This window comes from Somniosus microcephalus, chromosome 9 (genome assembly GCF_052327205.1).
Source record: "Somniosus microcephalus isolate GS21.2 chromosome 9, FLI_Smic_1.0, whole genome shotgun sequence".
NCBI classification, from domain to species: domain Eukaryota; kingdom Metazoa; phylum Chordata; class Chondrichthyes; order Squaliformes; family Somniosidae; genus Somniosus; species Somniosus microcephalus.
The window spans coordinates 85,446,789-85,469,037 of record NC_140995.1 but is presented as its reverse complement, the minus strand read 5'-3'; the positions used below and the strand labels follow the sequence as shown (position 1 = coordinate 85,469,037).

Genomic DNA, 22,249 nt, shown 5'->3' with positions numbered 1-22,249 from the left:
CATGTTTCCTTAAGATAACAGTCCTTGTTATGGCGCGCAAAGCACAGACTTTTGGCCTTGTTCTCGGGGTACTTCTGCAAAGCAATCACATCCTCATTAGTCCCACCATACTTTGAAGAATGGAACCCTGTTATAATTTATAATAAACAAATTCTTCGATATGTTATCTTGTACGTGTGTTGCCTGCCTGGCCGACCAGACATCCTCTCTAATCTTCCTACGAGTTGCTCTGCAGTTTTATCTCTCAACAGTCACCTAATCATGTTTTATAACGTAGCTGGGTAAATGCAATATACAGACCTCTATATCGTTTAACTCAGAGTATGAATTAACCCATTACCTCCACCTTGTACATTGGTGCTGCAATTGAATCCTGGTTGTCTTGCCCTGTTATGCCCAATTTTAATATCTTACTTTACTACGAAGGCCAACATACCATTTGCCTTCTTAACCGCCTGCTGTACCTGCATGCTTACCTTCAGCGACTGGTGCACAAGGACGCCCAGGTCTCGTTGCACTCCCCTTTCTCCCAATCTATTGCCATTCAGATAATAATCTGCCTTCTTGGTTTTGACACCAAAGTGGATAACCTCGCATTTATCCATGTTATATGGTGTCTGCCACGCTTCTGCCCAATCACCCAACCTGTCCAAATCATACTGGAGATTCTTGGCATCCTCCTCACAGCACACATGCCCACCCAACTTTGTGTCGTCTGCAAACTTGGAGATATTACATCTAGTTCCCTCATCCAGATCATTAATATATATTGTGAATAGCTGAGTTCCAAGGACCGATCCCTGCGGTACCCCACTAGTTACTGCCTGCCACTCGGAAAAAGAGTCATTTATTCCAACTCTTTGCTTTCTGTCTGCCAACCAGTTCTCTATCCAAGTCAATACCTTGCCCCCAATCCCATGTGCCTTAACTTTACACGCTAATCTCTTATGCAGGACCTTATCGAAAGCCTTTTGAAATTCCAAATACACCACATCCACTGGTTCTCCCTTATCTATTTTACCAGTTACATCCTCAAAAAATTCCAGTAGACTAGTCAAGCATGATTTACCTTTTGTAAATCCATGTTGACTTTGTCCGATCCGGTCACTGTTTTCCAAGTGTTCTGCTATTACATCTTTTATAATGGACCCTAGCATTTTCCCCACAACCGATGTCAGGCTTACCGGTCTGTAATTCCCCGTTTTCTTTCTACCACCTTTTTTGAACAGAGGGGTAACATTAGCTACCTGCCAATCCATGGGTACTGTTCCAAAGTCTATCAAATTTTGGAAGGTGACCAGCAATGCATCTAGTATTTCTAGGGCCACTTCCTTAAGTACCCTAGGATGTAGATTATCAGGCCCTGGGGATTTATCGGCCTTCAATCCCGTTAATTTCTCTAACATCATTTCCCTACAAATAATGATTTCTATCAGTTCCTCCCTTTCATTAGACCTTATGTTCCCCGACATCTCTGGAAGGTTATTTGTGTCCTCCTTTGTGAAAACAGAACCAAAGTATGTAAAAGTTAGCATGCAGGTGCAGCAAGTAATTAGGAAGGCAAATGGAATGGTGGCCTTCATTGCAAGGGGGATGGAGTATGAAAGTAGGGAAGTCTTGCTATAACTATACAGGGCGTTGATGAGACCACACTTGGAGTGCTGCTTACAATTTTGCTCTTCTTATTTAAGGAGGGATATACTTGCAATGGAGGCAGTTCAGAGAAGGTTCACTAGGTTGATTCCTGAGATGAAGGGGTTGACTTATGAAGAAAGGTTGAGCAAGTTGGGCCTATACTCATTGGAGTTTAGAAGATTGAGAGGTGATCTTATTGAAACATATAAGGTCCTGAGGGGGCTCGACAGGGTAGATGCAAAGAGGATGTTTCCACTCGTGGGGGAATCTAGAACTGGGGGGCATAGTTTCAGAATAAGGGGTCACCCATTTAAAACTGAGATGAGGAGGAATTTCGTCTCTCAGAGGGTCGTGAATCTGTGGAATTCTCTATCCCAGGGAGCTGTGGAGGCTGGGTCATTGAATATATTTGAGGTGGAGATAGACAGATTTTTGAACGATAATGGAATCAAGGGATATGGGGAGCGGGCAGGGAAGTGGAGCTGGGCCCAGGATCAGATCAGCCATGATCTTATTGTATGGCGGAGCAGGCTCGAGGGGCCGGATGGCCTACTCCTGCTCCTGTTTCTTATTTTCTTATGTTGTTTGTGAAGTGAAGGTGCCTGAGACATTGCTCCTCAGTGAAGTAAATGTCGGAGAAATGCTCCCTGATGACCTGCTATGAGTATGACCACCTGCGCAGTGCTCTCCTCCTCCTTCTTGTCCCAGCTGCCCCTGCTGTCTGCTGTCTTCTTGTCTGATCCTCCTCATCCTCCTAAAGGATAATCAGGCCATTTCTATAATGGGTGCCCAAACATAATGCCAGTATTGTGCTCCAGCAGTAAGTCAAAAATTACCAAGATCTGTGGCAATGCAACATTCCCTCAGCACTGCACAGATTAGATTATATACTCAAGTCCATAGTGGTTTTACAACCCAAAATCTACCAACTCGAGTGAGACTGTTATTAACTAGGTTAAGGTGACAAAGTTGTTAACTATCATATAATATGATGATTTCAGCTGGGAAGAGGTGATAAGTGATAAGTAGAATGTTTAAGTTGAATGTTTCAATCTTTGGCCACCCATGCCAATGGACTTTTATTTTAAAAAAATCTATGGAGGAAGCCATCTTTGGCGATGCTGTCATGATAGAGATTCATCAATATTTGCAGATGAGTTTTTCTTTTATTCGTTCCTGGGATGTGGGTGTCGCTGGCAAGGACAGCATTTATTGCCCTTCCCTAATTACCCTTGGTGAGCTGCTTTCTTGAACCACTGCAATCCATGTGGTGAAGGTACTCTCACAATGCTGTTAGGGAGGGAGTTCTAGGATTTTGACCAAGCGACAATGAAGGAACGGCGACATATTTCCAATTCAGGATGGCGTAACTTGGAGGGGAACTTGCAGGTAGTGGTATTCCCATGCACCTGCTGCCCTTGTACTTCTAGGTGGTGGAGGTCATGGGTTTGGGAGGTGCTGCCGAAGAAGCCTTGGCGAGTTGCTGCAGTGCATCTTGTAGATGGTACACACTGCAGCCACGGTGCGCCGGTGGTGCAGGGAGTGAATGTTTAAGGTGGTTGATGGGATGTCAATCAAGTGGTTTGCTTTGTCCTGGATGGTGTCGAGCCTCTTGAGTGTTGTTGGAGCTGCACTCATCCAGGCAAGTGGAGAGTATTCCATCACACTCCTTACTTGTGCCTTGTAGATGGTGGAAAGGCTTTGGGGAGTCAGGAGGTGAGACACTCGCCGCAGAATTCCCAGCCTCTGACCTGCTCTTGTAGCCACAGTATTTATGTGGCTGGTCCAGTTAAATTTCTGGTCAATGGTGACCCTCAGGTTGTTGATTGTAGGTGATTCGGTGATGATAATGCCGTTGAATGTCAAGGGGCAGTGGTTAGACTCTCACTTGTTGGAGATAGTCGTTGCCTGGCACTTAAGTGGCAAATAACAGTCACGCCACACATCAGCCTAAGCCTGAATGTCATCCAGGTTTTGCTGCATTCGGGCATGAACAGCTTCATATCAGAGGAGTTGCGAATGGAACTGAACACTGTGCAGTCATCAGCGAACATCCCCACTTCTGACCATATGATGGAGGGAGGTTCATTGATGAAGCAGCTGAAGATGGTTGGGCCTAGGACACTGCCCTGAGGAACTCCTGCAGCGATGTTCTGGGCTGATGATTGACCAACAACTACAACCATCTTCCTTTGTGCTAGGTATGACTCCAGCCAGTGGAGATTTTTCCTCGATTTCCATTGACTTCAGTTTTACTAGGGCTCCTTGATGCCACCATCGATCAAATGCTGTCTTGATGTCAAGGGCAGTCATTCTCGCCTCACCTCTGGAATTCAGCTCTTTTGTCCATGTGCTGGGGCCTCAGCTATTTACAATCTATATTAAAGACCTAGATGAAGGGACCAAGTGTAATGTTTCCAAGTTTGCTGATGATACAAAGCTAGGTGGGACAGTAAGCTATGAGGGGAGCACAAAGGGCTGGATTTTGCCATTGGTGGCGGGTTGGGGGCGGGTCAGGTGGTCATTGGGTCCTGCTCCCGCCTCCGCTGTCAGGCAGGATAATTGATCTATTTTGCCCTAATTTGGCAATTGATTCCCGGCGTGTGCGAACCCCTGGCCCAATTAGATTTTTGGGCCTGAAACTCGCCTCTGATGATGTCATTTCGCTAGCTGCATTTAAGGGCTCCAAGCAGCCTTGGTTCATTTTCAGCCTAAATGCTTGTGTTTGCTTCTGTTCACAATAGTTTTTGGAGCAGGTGGAATGTCGACTTCAAGGCCCAAGGCCTCACCACACTTTAATGATGACTCACTCCATGCTTTGGTGGAGGAAGCCAGAGCACAAAAGGAGGTGCTGTTTCCATCCTCTGGGAGGAAAAAACCTCCTCAGCAGACCAAAGCTGCGTGGCTGCAAGTTGCCAAGGAGGTCAGTTCCAGATCGACGTGCAGCAGAACCTGGCTACAGTGCCGAAAGAGGTTCAATGACCTTGTCCGAACAGGCAAAGTGAGTGTACCATCACCTTTACCCTCATTCTGCTCCCCATCTCCTCTCAGCACCATCACTCTGCATTGTCAAACTACTCCTACACATCCCACTTTGCCCTTACACCCCTTGCACCCTTAACCATTCCCTCTCTCTATATGCACAATCACTTCACTATTCGACTATGCTGCCCTCACACTCTCTATCACTGTTATGCTATGACAACAACTAACAACACACGGGGAGGGCCCTTAGTATTGGGACCTCACTCCATCTTTGTGTCTTTCTAAGCATCTATGCTATGGATTATCTAAACTCACTCCATCATTCTCACTCAAACTCCACCTGTGTCCCTCATTGCAGGAAGAGAGCCTACAATAAGAGGGAAAGGGCAAAGACAGCAGGAGGGCCACCTTCAATAGCCCATCTCACCTGTGCTGAGGAGGCAACCCTAGAGACCATTAGAGCCGAGGAGGATCTGGAAGTGGGGGACGGACAGACGGGCGCATCAGAGCAAGCTGGTGGCAGAATAAATTTGCAGCTCTCTCATTTATATTGCGTGAGTGACTGATACGGCTTCTGATGCTCATACATATTGGGGCAGAAATTCGGGTCGGGAGCTTGCCGCGCGTGCAAGCCCACGATCCGCACTTACCCGGCACGCCTGCCGTTCACCTCCAGGGACGCCTGGAATTCCTTTTTGAAACAGAAGAATCCCGGGCAGCGTCTGACGTCACGCCGCCCAGGAGTGCAGCCAGCGCGAAGCCTGTAGCACGCTGTGCAACTGAGACATGTCCCTTGAGGTCTCAGTTTAATAGGACATGCCCCCAATGTTTCTCACAAGCTGGAAAGCATTTTTACATGCAGAGCAGCATTTCAAATAGGTTTTTGGTATTTTTATGAAGCTTTTGGTAACTTTTATAAACTTTTAAAAACGTTTACATTATTTTGAAGAATCTGAAGTAGTTTTAAACAGAATTAAAGCAATTTAAAGACTTTTAAAAGCCCTGAAAGAATTTTTTTCATTCCATTTATTTATTTAGCAACGTCGTCGTCATACGTATCTTCACACTGTTCCCTTTGGGGAACTGTATGAAGTGGTGGAAGGATTTATGGCCGTGATTAACGCTCCTTCCGTGACCGTAACCATCTTAGTACCAGCCATTAGGGTGGTTAGTCCTATGGCGGGAGGGTTTTACGGGCTCCCACAAGCTATACGAGGAGGGGGGGCCACCCACACCCACGGACGCAAATATCCCACTGGATGTCAACCCAGAATTTAGAGCCGGAGCTCCGACTCCACTTGCCGGGACTGTCTGGAGCGGGGTTTGAAACCCTACCCCGTCTGGCCCAGCAGCGGGGATCCTACCGCTACGCCAAAGGCCCACTCCGATTAGCAACGTGAAATGGCTGGAATGAGCACAATTCACGGCATTAAAAGAACTCACAATTGAACTGATGATGACCTCAGCAATCTCCTCAACGAGGTGGAGGCGCAGCGCCTGCTCATCATTGGTAATGAGAAGTCAAAGGCGCCGCAAAAAGGACAGATGATAGCTTGGTCTTTCAAGTGGCAGCATAGGGCTCCAGTCACGGGGAGGGAAAAGGCGCAGGAAACGTATGGGTGTCACCTTTTGCGCGGAGTGGGCTTTTGCGTAGCGGTAAGCAACCCCGCCGCTGGGCCAGAAGGAGTAGGGTTTCGAACCCCGCTCCAGACAGTCCCGGCAAGTGGAGTCGGAGCTCCAACTATAAATTCTGGGTGGACATCCAGCGGGATACTTGCGTCCGCGGGTGTGGGTGGCCCCCCCCTCAGATGGGTTGTGGGAGCCCGTAAAACCCTCACGCCATAGGACTAACCACCCTAATGGCTGGTATGAAGACGGTTATGGTCACGGAAGGAGCGTTAACGTGGCCAGAAATCCTTCCACCACTTCATACAGTTCCCGAAAGGGAACAGCGTGAGGATACGTACGACAATGACCTCTTGCGCAATGCACCTCCTTGGACCCTCAGTCGCAGATGCGAGGTGGCAAATCGTGCAATTGTTAAATTTTTCATTTTATTGACATGTTAAATGTTGGCCCAGTAATTCCGTTCCAAACACGTGAGTACGGTCGGGGTACTCACGCGTCTGGCTGGAGGAAATGCCGGTTTTCAGCATGCACAGCGCATGCGGGGAAAACCGGCATTTCCTGTCCTCTGAACGAAGGGGTTCAAAGGCAGAACGCGTGCGACTGCACAGGCAGCGCGTGCGCAGTAAAATTCGCCGGTTTCATTCATGCTTTCAGTGAGGTTAAGTCCTTACAACTTACACATGAAAAAAGCATGAGTACAGTTGCTCCAGAGGCTGTGGAGGAAGATATATTTTATCGTGGAGCTTCTGAAAGGCAATATTTTTGTTTGGGAAAGGGAGGAAAGTTATTTTAAGAAATGCTGAGGTCAGTTTTAAAGTTTATTTTTGTTTTTTAAAACGGGTTTTCAGTACTGTAGGTAGAAGGAGCAATTGTGGCTATGTGAATTGAATTTGCTGTGTTTATTAAATGTGAAAATGACTCCAACATTTTTAAGAAAGAAACTTTTCATCAGTAATATATTCTTTTAAGTAATTATGTATGTATGTCTGTATATATTCCTTTGCGTATATGTATGTATATATTCCTTTACTTATGTGTATGAATGTATGTATTTAATTATGACTTTCAGAGAAAGTAACTTATTGGAAAATCATAATTAAATACATACATTCATACACATAACTAAAGGAATATATACATATACGTAAAGGAATATATACGGACATACATACATAATTACTTAAAAGAATATATTACTGATGAAAAGTTTCTTTCTTAAAAATGTTGGAAATGTTACATTACTCATTTTAGAACAGTCATTTTCACATTTAATAAACACAGCAAATTCAATTCACACAGCCACAATTGCTCCTTCTACCTACAGTACTGAAAACCCGTTTAAAAAAAAATAATTAAACTTTCAAACTTACCTCATCATTTCTTAAAATAACTTTCCTCCCTTTCCAAAACAAAAATATTGCCTTTCAGAAGCTCCACGAAAAAATATATCTTCCTCCGCAGCCTCTGGAGCAACTTTACACATGCTTTTTTCATGTGTAAGTTGTAAGGACTTAACCTCACTGAATCCATGAATGAAATCGACGAAGTTCACTGCGCACGCGCTGCCTGTGCAGTCGCACGCGCTGTGCCTCTGAACCCCTTCGTTCAGAGGACAGGAAATGCCGGTTTTCCCCGCATGCGCTGTGCATGCTGAAAACCGGCATTTCCTCCGGCCAGACGCGTGAGTACCCGACCGTACTCACGCGTTTGGAACGGAATTACTGGGCCATTGATTTATGATCATCTGTACAAGCCCATGTGCATGCTATGTTAATATTGCATGTCTAACTCATGCCTTTACTCCTCCACAGGACCATTGACAGCCCCTCCTCCCCACTGTTCAGGAGGAAGAGCCAGAGCCGGAAGACTCCTCAGAGGAAACTGCAACCACTGAGGGCGCAGCATCAGCAGAATTAAGCGCACCCAGCACCAGTGCAGATACGCACACCTCGGTGGGACCTTCGGAATATAGAGTAGTGTTGTCACCTATTGTATCACAGTTCACAAGTGAGCATCAGCAGATGGTGGAGACAGGGACAGCAGAGGGTCCTCATCGGAGGCCGCAGGGCGCTCCCAGCTCTGCTCAGCTGCATGTTGACCCTGTGCCTCCAGGTCCATCCAGAAGTAGAGTGGTGCTGGAAATCCAGGAATAGGTGCAGGAGTCTCTGGCAGGTTTTGTCTCCAGGGTCACTGAGTGTGGAGAGCATGGAGGAGTCCAACACTAACATGAGCAGAGCCTTTGTGGAGGCATTGTGTAGGGGGTGGCATGCGCCCAGTCAGCTTCACCTCTGACTGTCCTTTGAGCAGTTCGAATCGCTCCCACACTCCTGGGTTCTAGACACCGGACTTAGGTACAGGCGGTGATACAGAAAATCAAGTAGACAAGTGGTTTGGTGTAAGAAAACCAAAATTTATTAAAAGCAGAATGAAACAATCTTATAAAAATTACTGGTATGAAATACAGGCATAAACAATTACACTTATATGGGAATGGGGAACACATGGCACATTGAGGGAAAACAACTACATTAACCAATCCCCTTATCCTTATCCCACCCCCTATACCTAACTAGATTAAGCTATGAGGGGCCAGGAATTCATGCTCACCAATCCAAAACCTGTTGCTTTAACGGTTGTGAGTTTTGAGGTCCGTTCTTGCTGTCCTTTGGGGTATCCCGTCGCCACGTGGTCTCAGGGCGCGGCGCTGAAGTTGTTGATGCGAAGCACCCTCCTATTCCTCAGCTACCGTCGTCGTCGAGTCACGATGGGTTTTCTTCTTCTTCTCCCTCGGGCGGTCGTCCGCGGTAATGTTACGGTCGGGGGTCGTTTGGCGGTCTTTACCGTCTAAATGATTTCACTATCCATGCTTCGAACACCAGTTTATTCTTTAACTGGGCTATTACTGTCCAGGTGACAAACGCCAGCTTATAACTAGGCTGTTTGTCTCAATTTTGCTACCCATCCTTCGAACGCCAGCATATTCTTAAATTGGGGTTATACTGTAACGTCAACTTATTCACCAAACACCAGCTTATAACTTGGCATTTGTCCCCAAATGTGTCTTTCCGCTGCCCTTCTCTGCCTTTGTTGGTTTACCTTCTTCTTCGTCTCGTCTCGTCTCATCTGCCCATTTGTGGCCTGTGTGGTTTTGAACTTGGGTCTTGTTCTCCTCCCACGTTTGGCCCCGGTGTAATGGACGTCCTTAGTTGTTGAGCGGCGCGGGGAGCAAGAAGAGAACCCGCCACGAGGCCAGGGCACGAGAGCGAGAGGCAGCAGGCCAAGGCCACAGGCAAGAGATAAGAGCAGTAAGAGAGTGATTGCCACTGATGGGCCTACAATTATACCCATTCTTCAACTCCTTATCTGCGCGCCAAATCAGGTCAGTTCTTTTGTCTTACTTTAAGCGGGCTTGTTTAAATGATTACAGCCATTTATTTTAACGACTTGTGGAGTGGTTATTTCTGGGTCTAATGGCCCCGATGTCCTGGTTGTTTGTCATGGATGAAGCTTATTTGTCCCCATCCTGACTTGATGGCTACTGTGAGCTGTTACCGATTAAATATGCAGAAACCTAATGGCCTCGATTCTAGGCCCATTCTAGCTTGATCTATTTCAAGTCGAATGAATGCATATTCTGTGTTTACTTTGGCTGGCTGGCTCCAGAGAGTCCTTTTCACAGATTCCTGCATTTTAAGTTTCGTCTCCAAGCCTGCCTGTCTACAGAGCCCTGTTTTAAAAATCCTGTCGGTTTTGGTCACGAGGTTACAGAAGCCATTTTGGGAACCCTGTTTTTAAGAACTTGTCCAAACAGGGTCCCTTGATCGATAATTTGGGGAGTGTGGGAATTTTGAGAACCCTGCACTTACAATTGGCGCATGAACGCATCAAAGCGGAAACAATGGCAACCTCTGTGGAAAGGATGGCTACCTCCGTGGAAAGGATGGCTACGGTAGAGGAGAGGATGGCTATGGCCATGGAGGAGCTAAGTCGCCAGAGTGTGGAAAACATGGTGAATGTTCAGAATAGACTGACATCTCTGGAGGAGCGATTGGCACACTTTGATCAGAGAAACCAGACCTTCATGGAAGTCCTCTGGAGTAGGACTGCCAGTGCAAATATGGTTCCTCATGGCCCCCCTGATGTGCAGCAAGGTGCTGTCAAGCCACTTGCTAGCACTGAAGTGGGGCTGACCCATGAGAGGGATGTTCGTGGCAGACAACAAAGAAATGGGGACTCCTCTCCAAGCGCTCACACTCCCATGCCACTGTGGAGCCCTCGGTCAGAGCCCCACCAGGGTCCTCACCCAACGGAGATGGGCGTCTCAGCCCCTGCACAGACGCAGGAGGAGCACACTGCTGCCAAGCCCTCAGAGGACGCCTGCCAAAGGTGTCAAAGCAAGAGCAGCATGAAAGTGAGCAAGGGGCCTCCACATCTGCTGAAGCCACAGGGGAAGCACTATGTAGGAGCACATGTAAGAGGAAGATAAAGCACAAGTAGTCAAAAGGGTAGTCACTTGGGTGTTCTGCTGTGTTTAATTGTTAAATGCCATCCTTTAGTCAATGTATTAAAATGAAGTGATGGCAAACTGTTGAAGCTCTGGACTCTGTCATTTCGGAAATGGAAGTTCCACACTGAGGACTCAGGGCAAATTGTCTTCGTCATGATGGTGGTCAGAGTGATAGGAAGCCACAGGTTTTTGTCCATTGTCTATGGTGTGGTAAGAAGTTGCCAGGCACATGTGTTTGATTGGCCAACTTAAGCAAATCTGGTCAAGATGAGTGCATCCCTTGCATCCCGGGCAGCAATGTGCTCACGTGCTGCTGAAGCTGGTTGATGCGTATCCGCAAGTTCTTCATTCTCGTTCTCCTCTTCCTCCTCATCTGACGAGGCTATGAACTGAGCCACTTGTTCCTCAGGCAGCTGCAAACCACGATGCTGTGTGATGTTGTGCAGTGCACAGCAGCCCACGACGATTCTGGAGACATTGGCTGCTGCGTACTGCAGGGCTCTACCTGATCTGTCAAGGCATCTGAATTGCATCTTCAGCAAGCCAATGGTTTGCTCGATGATGGATTTGGTCGAAATGTGGCTGGAGTTGTAACGCTCCTCAGCTTCGTTCGATGGCCTCCTCAATGGCGTCACAAGCCACATCTTCAGGGGATAGCCCTTGTTTCCAAGTAGCCATCCTGAAAGTTTGTTTGGTGGATTGAAGAGCGGAGGCACACTGGACTGCCGCAGGATGAACGAGTCATGGCAACTGCCAAGGGTACTTGGCGCAAACATGCAAAATGTCCTTCTTGTGGTTACACACCAGCTGCACATTGAGGGAGTGGAAGCCCTTGCAGTTGACAAAAAGAGCTGGGTTGTGATGGGGTGTCTTAAGGGCCACATGTGTGCAGTCTATGACGCCCTGCACCCTTGGCAAGCCTGCCATATTTGCAAAGCCAACCGCACGCGTGGTTATACTTGCTTGATCCATGGAGAAGTGGATGTAATTGTGCAACTTTGCAAAGAGGGCCTCGGTAACCTGCATGATGCAAGTGTGTGCGGCTGACTGGGAGATGCCACTGATGTCTGCTGATAATCCCTGGAAGGAGTCTCGAGCAAAAAAGTTGAGTGCAGTGGTGACTTTGACAGCCACTGGAAAGGGCTGTCCACCCGCTCCTCTGGGCTCCAGGTGATGGTGCAGCTTTGCGCAGATGTCAGCGACTACCTCTCGCGAAAGCCTCAGCCTCCTTTGGCACTGCTGCTCACTCATGCTGAGGAAGCTCATTCTCAGCCTGTAAACCCTGTTTTGGGGATATCTCCTGCGGTGACGTGTTTCCCTGCGCTGGCGCCTTCTGCCCTGTGCACCATCAGGTGGGTGAGCAGCAGGTTGGCGTTCCTTTTGATGCTACTGCTGTTGTGCCTGGTTCTGCTGCTGCCAAGGCGGAGCGTCATCTGAATCTGAGGTCCAGGATGAAAGGGAATAAATGGTTCCCATGGTGCTGGTAGATACCTCAGTTGAGGAAGTGCTCAGTCAATGTGGGGAGAGGGTTTTCCCAGGAGGTCACAGTGGAGATGGTTCTCAGCTTCATCACTTCCAAAATCAGTGGACCTGCAAAAAGTTCTCCAAGACCTGAAAAAACAAAGTTCTGCCTCCTGCAACTGATCCTTGATGAGAGCCCTGTTTTTATGGTGGAGCTGCAGCTGTTAGGAAGCCAATCACTTGTGAACCCAACAGGATTAGCTGGTGTGTTTCAAGGGAGACGTGCAGCATGCTGGAAATGTGGGAAAATGTGAAAGGCCTCCCAAAATGGGATTATAGAGGTCCTTAAGCAGTAGTTAAGTGCCTTAAGGGCCTATCCCGCCGCCAGGGGCGCGACCGAAACGGACTCTGCAAGCCCGCCTCTGGCATAGTTGCACGGAGGTGGGTTGATGGCGGGATCGGAACCCGTCGTCATTTTTCAAAGTTTCCCACCTGACCCGCCTTCAAACCCGCCTCCTCAGATAAAATCCAGCCCAAAGAGTCTACAGAGATATAGATAGACTAAGTGAATGGGCAGTAAGCTGGCAGATGGTGAGTATTTCTCTCTTTTCAATACAAGCTTGAATTCTGTGGTGTTAAATTTCTAGGGTCTCTGTGGTGTAGTGGGGACAGTTGGTAAATATAGCACCCCAGAGTACACCTGTAACTGGGGTATTGAATAAATTTTTTAATTAATTAAAGGAGTAAGTCATGGCAGGAGAGTTCAGACCCGTGTTCTGCTCCTCTTGCTCCATGTGGGAAGTCAGGGACGCTGCCAGTGTCCCTGACGACCATGTGTGCGGGAAATGCATCCAGCTGCAGCTACTTGTAGACCGCATTGCGGCGCTCGAGCTGCGGGTGGATGAATTTTGGAGCATGCGCGATGCTGAGAGGGTCGTGGATAGCACGTTTAGCGAGTTGTTCACGCCTCAGGGTAGGGCTGCACAGGCAGAAAGAAAGCGGGTGACCATCAGGCGGAGCAATAGAGGCAGGCAGGAAGTGCAGGGAACCCCTGCGGACATCCCCCTTTCAAACAGGTATACCAAGTTGGATACTGTTGAGGGGGATGACTCACCAGGGGAAGGCAGCAGCAGCCAGCTTCCTGGCACCAGGGACGCTTCTGCTGCTCAGGAAGGGAGGAAAAAGAGTGGGAGAGCAATAGTGGTAGGGGATTCTATCGTAAGGGGAACAGATAGGCATTTCTGTGGCCGCAAACGTGACTCCAGGATGGTTTGTTGCCTCCCTGGGGCCAGGGTCATGGATGTCACTGAGCGGCTACAGGGCATTCTTAAGGGGGAGGGGGAGCAGGCAGAGGTCGTGGTCCACATTGGGACCAACGACATAGGTAGGAAGGGGGATGAGGTCCTGCATCAAGAATTTAGGGAGCTAGGTAACAGATTAAAGGGCAGGACCTCAAAGGTTGTAATCTCTGGATTACTCCCAGTGCCACGTGCTAGTGAGTATAGGAATAGGAGGATAGTGCAAATGAATGCGTGGCTAAAGAGTTGGTGTAGGAGGGAGGGTTTTAGTTTCCTGGATCACTGGGCCTGCTTCTGGGAAAGGTGGGACTTGTACAAGTCGGACGGGTTGCACCTGAACCAGAGCGGGACAAATATCCTTGCGGGGAGGTTTGCTAGCACTGTTGGGGGGGGTTTAAACTAACTTGGCAGGGGGATGGGATACAGAGGGGAGCTGAAATAGGGGGTGATGTGCTGCCAATTATAGAGAAAAAAACAAGTCAGCTTGGTAGACAGGGCAAATATATAAGGGCAAGGCTGGATGGCATCTATTTTAATGCAAGGAGTCTTGCAAATAAGGTGGATGAACTGAAGGTGTTGATAAACACATGGGAGTATGATATTGTTGCTATCACGGAGACATGGTTGAGGGAGGGGCAAGACTGGCAGCTCAATATTCCGGGGTACAGAATCTTCAGGCGAGACAGAGGGGGAGGTAAAAGAGGAGGGGGTGCCGCAATATTAATTACGGAGTCAATTACTGCAGTAAGGAGGGATGATATATTAGCAGGTTCCCCTAATGAGGCCATATGGGTGGAGCTTAAAAACAAAAAGGGGCAAGCACTTTGCTGGGAGTGTACTATAGGCCTCCAAACAGTCAGGGGGAGATAGAGGAACAGATATGTAGGCAAATCTCAGAGAAATGTGCAAATAATAGGGTAATAATAATGGGGGATTCCAACTTCCCCAATATTAACTGGGATAGTCAAAGTGTGAAAGGCTCAGAGGGTGTAGAATTCTTAAAGTGCATCCAGGAGAGCTTTTTGAGCCAGCATGTAGAAAGTCCTACAAGAGAGGGGGCGGTACTGGACCTAATTCTAGGGAATGTGGCCGGCCAAGTGGAAAAAGTGCTAGTAGGTGAGCACTTTGGTGACAGTGACCATAATATGGTGAGATTTAAGGTGGTCATGGAAAAGGACAGGGATGGGCCGGAAATAAAGGTTCTAAATTGGGGGAAGGCCGATTTTAATAGGATAAGGCAGGACCTGGCCAAAATGGACTGGGATCAGCTACTTGTAGGAAAATCCGCATCGGAGCAATGGGAGGCTTTCAGAAGGGAGATTGAGATCATACAATGGCAACATGTTCCCGTAAAGGTCAAGGGTGGTTCCAAAAACCACAGGGAACCTTGGATGTCAGGGGATATACAAGAATGGATTAGGTAAAAAAGGAGGGCTTTTGGCAGCTACAAAAGGCTAAAGACGGAGGAAGCCCTAGAGGAGTACAAAAAGTGCAGGGGGATACTTAAAAAAGAAATTAGGAGATCAAGGAGGGGCCATGAAATAACACTGGCGAGCAAAATAAAGGAAAATCCTAAGATGTTTTATAAGTATATTAAGGGTAAGAGGATAACTAGGGAAAAAATAGGGCCCATTAGGGACAAAAGTGGCAATCTGTGTGTGGAGCCGGAAGATGTAGGAGGGGTTCTAAATGAATTTTTTGCATCTGTTTTCACTATGGAGAAGGACGATGTAGACATAGAAATAGGGCGGGGGGACTGTGATATGCTCGAACATATTAACATCGAGAGGGAGGAGGTATTGGCGGTTTTAGCAGGCCTAAAAATGGATAAATCCCCAGGCCCGGATGAAATGTATCCCAGGCTGCTGTGTGAGGCAAAGGAGGAGATTGCGGGGGCTCTAACACATATATTCAGGACCTCTCTGGCCACAGGGGATGTGCCAGAGGACTGGAGAACCGCTAATGTAGTACCATTATTCAAGAAGGGAAGTAGGGAAAAACTGGGGAACTACAGGCCAGTGAGCCTAACATCAGTGGTAGGAAAATTATTGGAAAAAATTCTGAGGGACAAAATTAGTCTCCACTTGGAGAGACAAGGATTAATCAGGGATAGTCAACATGGCTTTGTCAAGGGAAGATCATGTCTGCCTAATTTGATTGAATTTTTTGAGGGGGTGACTAGGTGTGTGGATGAGGGTAACGCAGTGGATGTGGTATACATGGATTTCAGTAAGGCCTTCGATAAAGTCCCGCACAGGAGACTGGTCAAGAAGGTAAGAGCCCATGGAATCCAGGGTGCCTTGGCACATTGGATAAAAAACTGGCTTAGTGGCAGAAGGCAGAGGGTGATGGTCGAAGGTTGTTTTTGTGACTGGAAGCCTGTGGCCAGTGGGGTGCCACAGGGATCGGTGCTGGGTCCCTTGCTGTTTGTGGTCTACATTAATGACTTGGATATGAATGTAAAAGGTATGATCAGTAAGTTCGCGGATGATACAAAAATTGGTAGGGTGGTAAATAGCGAGGAGGGTAGCCTCAATCTGCAGGACGATATAGATGGGTTGGTCAGATGGGCGGAACAGTGGCAAATGGAATTTAACCCGGAAAAGTGCGAGGTGATGCACTTTGGGGGGACTAACAAGGCAAGGGAATACACAATGAATGGTAAGACCCTAGGCAAGACGGAGGGGCAGAGGGATCTGGGTGTGCAAGTACACAGATCCCTGAAGGCGGCGGAACAGGTGGATAAGGTGGTAAAAAAGGCATATGGGATACTTGCCTTCATTAGCCAAGGCATAGAATATAAGAGCAAGGAGGTTATGATGGAGCTGTATAAAACACTGGTTAGGCCACAGCTAGAATACTGTGTGCAGTTCTGGTCGCCACACTACAGGAAGGATGTGATTGCTTTAGAGAGGGTGCAGAGGAGATTCACCAGGATGTTACCAGGGCTGGAGCGCTTCAGCTATGAAGAAAGACTGGGCAGATTGGGTTTGTTTTCCTTGGAGCAGAGGAGGCTGAGGGGGGACATGATTGAGGTGTACAAAATTATGAGGGGCATAGATAGGATGGATACTGAAGAGCTTTTTCCCTTAGTAGAAGGGTCAATAACTAGGGGGCATAGATTCAAGGTAAAGGGCGGGAGGTTTAGAGGGGATTTGAGAAATAACTTTTTCACCCAGAGGGTGGTTGGAGCCTGGAACTCACTGCCTGAAAGGGTTGTGGAGGCAGGAACCCTCACAACATTTAAGAAGCATTTGGATGAGCACTTGAAGTGCCATAACATACAAGGCTACGGACCAAATGCTGGAATATGGGATTAGATTAGACAGGGCTTGATGGCCGGCATGGACACGATGGGCCGAAGGGCCTCTATCCGTGCTGTATAACTCTATGACTCTATGACTCTATGGAGTATAATATAGGGAAATATGAGGTTATTCACTTTGGAAGGAGAATACAAAAACAGAATCTTTTTTAAATGGTCAGAAACTTTTAAATGTTGGTGTTGAGAGAGATTTGGGTGTCCTCATGCAAGAAACACAGAAAGCTAGCAGGCAGGTACAGCAAGCAATAAGGAAGGTATATGGCATGTTGTCATTTATTGCAAGGTGGTTGGAGTATAAGAATAAGGAAGTCTTGCTACAATTCTACAGGGCCTTGGTGAGACCACACCTGAAGTATTGTGCACAGTTTTGGTCTCCTTATCTAAGGAAGGATATACTCGCCTTGGAGGCGGTGCAACAAAGGTTCACTAGATTGATTCCTGGGATGAGAGGGCTGTCCTATGATGAGAGATTGTGTAGAATGGGCCTATACTCTCTGGAGTTTACAAGAATGAGAGGTGATCTCATTGAAACATAAGATTCTGAAGGTGATTGATCGGGTAGATGCTGAGAGGTTGTTTCCCCTGACTGGAGTGTCTCGAACTAGAGGGCATAGTCTCAGGATAAGGGGTTGGCCATTTAAGACTGAGATGAGGAGGTATTTCTTCACTCAGAGGGTGTGAATCTTTGGAATTCTCTGCCCCAGAGCGCTGTGAATGCTGAGTCTTTGAGTATATTCAAGGCTGAGATAGATTGATTTTTGGACTCTAGAGGAATCAAGGGATATGGAGATCGGGCGGGAAAGTGGAGTTGAGGTCAATGATCAACCATGTTCTTATTAAATGGCAGAGCAGGCTCGAGGGGCCAAATGGCCTACTCCTGCTCCTATTTCTTATGTTCTTATGTTTGGACCAAGGCTGTAATGAGGTCGGGAGCTGAGTGCTCCTGGCGGAACCAAACTGGGCATCAGTGAGCAGGTTATTGGTGAGTAAGTGCTGCTTGATAGCACAGTCAACAACACCTTTCATTACTTTTCTACTGATTGAGAGTAGACTGAAGGGGTAGTAATTGGCCGGATTGGATTTGTCCTGCTTTTTATGGAAAGGACATACCTGGGCAGTTTTCCACATTGTCGGGTAGATGCCAGTTTTGTAGCTGTACTGGAACAGCTCGGCTAGAGGTGCAGCTAATTCTGGAGCACAAGACTTCAGCACAACAGCCGGGATGTTGTCAAGGCCCATAGCCTTTGCTGTATCCAGTGCACTTAGCCATTTCTTGATATCACGTGAAATGAATTGAATTGGCTGAAGACTGGCTTCTGTAATGGTGGGGACCTCAGGAGGAGGCCGATATGGATCATCCACTCGGCACTTCTAGCTGAAGACGGATGCAAATGCTACTGTCTTGTCTTTTGTACCTACATGCTGGACCCCATCATCATTGAGGATGGGGATATTCATGGAGCCTCCTCCTCCCACCAGTTGTTTAAGTGTCCACCACCATTCATAACTGGATGTGGCAGGACTGCAGAGCTTTGATCTGATCCATTGATTGTGGGATTGCTTAGCTCTGTCTATAGCATGCTGCTTCCACCACTTAGCATGCATGCAGTCCTGTGTTGCAGCTTCCCCAGGTTGGCACCTCATTTTTAGTATGCCTAGTGCTTCTCCTGGCATGCTCTTCTACACTCCTTAGTGAACCAGGTTGTTCCCCTGGCTTGATGGTAATGGTAGAGTGAGGGACATGCCAGGCCATGAGGTTACAGATTGTGGTCGATTACAATTCTGCTGCTGCTGCTGATGGCCCACAGCGCCTCATGGATGCCCAATTTTCAGCTGCTAAATCTGTTCTGAATCTATCCCATTTAGCATTGTGGTATTGCCACACAACATGATGGAGGGTGTCCTCAGTGTGAAGACGGGACTTTGTCTCCACAATAACTGTGTGGTGATCACTGCTACCAATGCTGTAATGGACAGATGCATCTGCGACAGGTAGATTGGTGAGGACAAGGTCAAGTTGGTTTTTCCCTCGTGTTGCTTCACTCACCACCTGCCGTAGCCCTAGTCTGGCAAGTATGTCCAGCTCGGTCAGTAGTGGTGCTACCATGCCACTCTTGGTGATAGACATTGAAGTCCCCCCACCCAGAGTACATTCTGTGCCCTTGCTACTCTCAGCTCTTCTTCCAAACCTCTGAGTAGCCTTCGCTCTCAGTCTCACTTCTTATCTGTTACCAGGTATTACGACACCTGATGATTTGAGATCTAAGAAGTAACTTCAGGTTGACAGATGTCCATTGCTGGTAAGTTTAATAATGCATAGTTTATGTTACAAGGAGTACTTAAAAGGGCATTGTATTCTTCAAAAAGATAGATTGTGCATTATTTTGACATACATTGCAATCAAGTGAAAAGCACTTGTCAAACACGTACATGAAGATTGTGTCCCTCTTAAGATGCATTTCATTAAATAGAAGTACTTGATTATTCTTGTTGATTATAGCTTCACATTGAGTGACAAATTTTGATGAAAGGCCAATAATTACAGCTATTTTTCAACCTTTGCTAATAAATACCATTATGTACACATTTCATGTTCCAACAATCATTACAATAAATGTATTCAACTTATTCAATTGCTTAGACTTCTTACCTAATTGCTCCATCACTCTTTGAAAGCTACCTTTACTCATCACTTGATCAAATAACCCACTATTATTAGTGCATTGTGTTTTACAAGAAATATTCTGCTCCATCATTTAAGATACAGCATGCCCCAAAAAAGCTGTCTTATTTTCTGAAGATTGGATTGTAGATCGATTCTATCTATTGCAAATTATAGATTGATCAGAGCAACAGAACCCTATCTCAACAATGCTAAAAATATATTCGGCATATAATGCCTCATTCTCCTTCTAACTTTCAGATTAGGATGGGATTTCAATCTATACCCATGTGTGAAAAGCTGCAAGAAAATATTTTCTGCAAATTCTCTTATTTAGTCATGTTGGAATGTATGAATCTGCTTGATGATGGAAATATCCATTTAGCTCCTGACTCTGCAAATTGTCATCTTTCAAAGAAGTGCATGCCGAATGTTTAGTGGACTGTGGTGGTTGTCTCATGACAGGATCTTGGGAAATTAGCAAACCCATGAGTGATGACAAGAGGAAGTTGTGTGCATCACAAATTGTATATACAAAAACATAGGCTGTTATAATTTCCAAATAGGTTTGCCTTCCTGGACATTATTCATGTTTCAACATGCACACTATATCTTACTCCTTCAGCTTTGATGCTGATACAGCTTTTTTGCGTCTTGAATACAGATAGCTAATGCACAGTTGCCATATGGTTTATGTAATGGGATAGGATGTACCAGATAAGTCTTGCAACATCATTTAAAGATGCAAGTGACAGAAGTTAGCATACAAACACACAAAATTGATGTGCAGGAAAAGACCAGCTGGTCTATCAAGTCTGTCCCACACCGTGATGGCTGGAGCATCTTGACTAGATACTTTCTTAGCTTCCTCAGCAATGTAATCTCCTGGGAGAGACAAAAAAATGGATTAAAAAAACCCGAGGCCAAATGTGGAAAAAATACTCTGTAAAATTCCTCTCTGACCCCCTCAGGCAATCAAATCCAGTCCAGGGGATCACATGGACCAAGTGTTGTCTATAAAGACACCTCTTTCCTATGTGATGCGATCTCTGCCCCAATCAAGAACTGGTCGAGCTCCCTCTTGAAGGCATTGCAGGGAGTCAGTACCCACCACACCAACTGACATTGTATTCCAGAGGCTCCCTACTCTCTGAGGAAAGAAGAACCACCTAACATCTAGCCTATTCCTACCCTTACATAGTTTAAACTCATGTCCATTGGTCATCCCCAATCTGTTAAACTGGAATAATCATAGAATCATAGAATGTGAAATATTAGAAGGGATAACCATAGTGAGAGAGGAAGTATTAAGGGGTTGGAGTCTTTGCTGCTGCTGAACACATGTTCAGATGTGCAAGGTTAAGACAGGGCATTAGCGCCAGCATTGAGGGTGAAAATGACAGCAGTGCCGTCAAATCAGCATTGCATCAAGATGATGTCCATTGCGGCACGCACCAGAAGTGTGCTCGTGTGGCGCGGGCACCATTTTCAGCACAAAACAGCACCAGCAGCAGCGAAAAATCAGGCACCACGGAGCCGAATTTCTAGCCCTCAGTCTTGTAGCCCTATGTTTGGCCTGTGCTTCCTTTACGTACTGCCTTCTCCCCTCTCTGTTGGGTTCACAGCATTAGTCAATTTACCCTATTGTTAAATACTTGCCCATTTCCTTTGATGTTCTTCCTAGATCAAGTAACTGGACAAAACTAATGCCCATTAAATTTGTCCACATTGGTTGAGTCAGGCTACAGCCAGGTCGGATTGTATAACAGGGAACAATAGACCAGTTGGCTTAATATTAGTGATAAGAATGACACTAGAATCTTTGCCAAAATATGAGAAAACAAATCATCTAGTGACGCATAAAATGATAAAAAAATAGTCAGCAAGGATTTCCAAAAGGAAGGTCATGTTTAATCAACCTTATTGAATTGTTTGAAGAAGTAACAGAAAGAATAGACAAGGGCAATAAAGTGGATGTATTACACATGGGCTTTCAGAAGGCCTTTGATAAGGTGCCACAAAAGAGACTCATGACAAAAGCCAGGCCATGTGGAGTGAGCGATATTGAAGCACTGGAGAAAGCACAGAAAAGATTTACAAGAATGTTATTAGAATTGAGAGGTTACAACTATCAGGAAAGATTTAGCAGGTTGAGATTCTTTTCTCTGCAATAGGGAAGACTAAGTGGAGAGTGGATAGAAGTCTTTAAAATTATTAAGGGGTGGGATAGGATGGATGCAAAGAAATTGTTTCCACTTGTTCCAACACAAAGGCCATAAATATAAGATGGCCACTGCAGGTGGGATGTGAAGAGCTGTACTAGGAGTTAAATTTAGCGCTTTGGGGAACAGAGAGCCAGGAAGTGATGGATGAGCAGTGGCTTAGGGAATGCAAGCAACTGCATGTTGGATAAGTTGGAGTATATGAACTGTAGACAAATGAAGGCCAGCAAAGAGAGCATTGGAATAATTGACACAGAAAATGTTCTGACGAAAGGTCATCGACCTGAAACGCTAAATCTGTTTCTCTCTTCACAGATGCTGCCTGACCTGCTGAATTTCTCCAGCATTTTCTGTTTTTATTTCAGATTTCCAGCATCTGCAGTATTTTCTTTTTGTATTGGAATAATTGAGTCTTGAGATGAACAACAGCATAGATATGGGATTCAGTGGAAGAAGGATAAAGATAAGCAATGTTATGCAGGTGAAAATAAGAAGTTTTGGTGATGTAGAGGTTCTGAGGTTTGA

At 46.4% G+C, this 22,249-nt stretch overlaps 1 pseudogene; it reads right to left on the bottom strand.

Moving 5' to 3' along the window:
- LOC147112508 (uncharacterized) overlaps positions 1–18,484 on the bottom strand; it is a 102,850-nt pseudogene extending 84,366 nt beyond the window's left edge.
- Between the last annotated feature and the right edge of the window lie 3,765 nt (positions 18,485–22,249).